The sequence below is a fragment of the Nanorana parkeri genome, unplaced genomic scaffold (genome assembly GCF_000935625.1).
Source record: "Nanorana parkeri isolate BGI_ZX_2015 unplaced genomic scaffold, ASM93562v1 scaffold2140, whole genome shotgun sequence".
Lineage (NCBI taxonomy): Eukaryota > Metazoa > Chordata > Amphibia > Anura > Dicroglossidae > Nanorana > Nanorana parkeri.
The window spans coordinates 62,451-65,701 of NW_017308408.1; positions in this window are offsets into that span (position 1 = coordinate 62,451).

Below are 3,251 nucleotides of genomic sequence, written 5' to 3' on the forward strand. Positions count from 1 at the left end.
CAGCCGAGCCGAGGCATATGCCTTCGGCTCGACTGAGCCGCTCGGCCACGTTCGGGAGCTGTATGGGCTATAGTGAATGGCTAGATCCTTCGGCAGCTTAGTGCATAGACCCTTAAGTTGCAGTTCAGGGTGCTGGCATTCCAACACCTGCCTGAGTTTCACTGTGGGGAAGCTCTGCAGATTGATCTGGAGCCTCACCTGTGTCAATGGTGCTGTTCAGTTCCTGAAACTTTTCTAATGCACAGCTGTTGGTTTGCCCTGAATTTCTGTGGGCAGATGAGAGTACAATATTTTATTGTCTTTAACATACCGTGAATTATAACTTTATTTGCTGTGTGTTCCTGTGCTTATCTTGTATATGTGGCTTTGACATGTGACAATATTAATGCTAGCCAGTTTGCTGAGGCATGGGATGGGCAACACAAGACAGCTGGACTACTGGGCAGGAAGTAAAAACCCAATCCTAGGTATATAGAGCTGAGAAAAAAAAACAATTTTCAAACTGCAGCTATGTTACAGACTTCTTTGCAGCAATACATAGTTATATCCCTAGTCCAAATAACGCCTTCTTATGTTTGGCAAATGTATTACTTTTAAAGTGTATGAGAGTGTTACCACCTTACCCTAAGCCGGGCGACTCCACAAATTTAGCTCTACTGAGCTGTTAACATCCTAAACCAAACTGATGGCTCTGTGTTTATTTGGTCTCCCCTAAGCCCAGTGTTATTGTTTGCTTCAGCTCTTCTTAGACCTGCTGCCTAGGGAAGGCTTGCATGTGGCTAAAAAAGGATGTCTTCATTTTGGCCTGAAGCTGTCTTGCGTGTTAGATTGGAAAGCTGACCCAAGATGGAGTGCCAGGGAGAGTGGCTCTGCTGTAAGGTTAGGCTGCTAGCACTTAGATTCCTATCCTGCAAGCTGGGAAATCTCTGTACAGGTTGGGGCTGAGAGTGAAATCATTACATATTGATGGCAGTAGAAGGATATGAGACTGAAACTATCATACCACATACTGCTGAAATGCACATAGGTACATAGTAGGTTGAGTTTGAATAAAGACACAGGTCCATCAGGTTCAGCCCATATGGTGTGTGTGTGTGTGTGTGTGTGTGTGTGTGTGTGTATGATTCTCAGAAGTACGCAATTTAAAGGATTAATGTTTTTACAATGTTACCCTTAAAAAGTCATAGTTAACAGACCATCTCCCTGATGTATTTTTTTTTCTTTGTTAAATGTTCAATGCCCCTCACTAAACTTTAATAGGTAGCACTGCTAAGATTGTTTTTTTTTGCAGATTTCAAGCAGCAACAAACTACCCTCCATAAATTGAACCCAGACAGATTTGCACATCTAAATGCAAAATAGAATAAAAAAGATAATGTTCAATAATGTTGTAAATCCAATAAAAAGTCAATACATTGCATAAATAATCTTTTGTTACACACTGATGATTTGTGGTTTATTAAGCAATGTCATGTCATGTTGTCCCAACCAACACCCCTGTGATCAGAGCCACTCATCAGACTGATATGACCCCTTAACAAATAGAAGGTCAATAGCACTCTAGGCAGTATCATTTCCACTATTGACCCTCTCCTTTACTCAAACTATGTTCAACATTACTAAATTGGCAGGTGCAGGCTGAGATGGACCCCCATATGCCCTTATAAACCAGAACCTCGCATAGTTTGATTTCACAATCCTTTATTGAAAACAGTAAACTACATATAAACGGCTGACTTGCATGTGTGCTGAAACTATGACATGATCAAGACAATCTCATTGCTCTGTGGATCGTGGCTTCACTGGCAAAAGGATCCCCCTTCTAACTACGATGTGAGTCTCTATACTGGCCTCATGAAGCCACCCATTTGGTGGCTTGTTGTATTTCATCCAGATCCAGACTGTTTCACAAGTTAGAGTCACAAGGTTGTTGGACATTGAACATTATTGTGTTAACATTTGCATGTATTTTTATTTTTATTAGAGTTAAATTGAAATAGTATTGTACAATTGTTTGATGTAATGTAATCTTATTGTTTATTACAGTTTGACACATCAGATGATTTTAGTGAGTTTACATTATTGGAGGGAAAATATCCTGAGCACAAAATAAATGTGTTTTGCACAATTTCTCTTATTAATATTAGCTCAGCAGCAGCAGATTTATTTCTGATGATAGGCTGAAATCATTTTTATCTGTTTGTTATTGTGCAGCTGAAGATCTAAGCCTAAACTGTCTCTTTTTTGTGTATAAAGAGCTGGTTATTGTGTGTCTCACTCCTGTTCAGGGGATGAGCAGGGCTGCCTGTTAGAATTCTCTATGAGATTTACAATACAGCATGCATTGGTCTTCTGTCCTCTCTATACAACATGAGTTGGTCTTCCGTCCTCTCTGCCTCTTACCTGATGACTCTTCTCCTCATCACATATTTTGGAGCAGTAATAGCTCAGAGTTCAGCTTCACTTTGTAGACTTTTTGCCAAAAAGCCTGTGTTTGAGTATGAGTATTACCAAGAGGGAGACATCATTATCGGGGGTCTAGTCTCCGTTCACTCCACAACTATAGCGAAAAACTCTGCTCATGGATCATCCATACTATGTTTATTGTAAGTACATGTGTGTGAAAATTGTAGGAAAATGCAAGTCAATGAAAAGTTTATATCTCTTTTCATCTTTGGAGACAGAGTGAATGTTTAATGTTTGATCCTTTCTGAAAATGGTGTCATTATAAAGCCACGAGTGTATAGAAAGTATAAAAAAAGCCCTGGTATGAGATGTCTGACGTGAAACACATACTATCTCAGCTTATGTTACTAGACACAAAATATCATCTATCACACTATAAGAGAGCTGCAAGGAAATGACCATAGAACAATTTAAGAGAGATGATGTCCGTTTTTCATGGTATTATTATTATTATTATTATTGTTATACAGGATGTATATAGCACCAACAGTTTGCACAGTGCTTTACAATATAAGGAAGACATTACAATCACAATACAATTCAAGACAAGATGATAAGGAGGGCCCTGTCCCTGAGGGCTTACCATCTAAAATTGTTTGAGAATATGATGGTTGAGCGTTTAGGTTAAGGTTGGATAGGCTTCCCTGAAAAGATGAGTCTTAAGGGATCACCTAAAGACAGTCAGAGTGGGAGATAGATGGTTAGGTCAGGGTAAAAAGTTCCAGAGGATGGGACAGACTCTAGTGAAATCCTGCTTTCCTATGGTACAATAGAATCAAACTTAA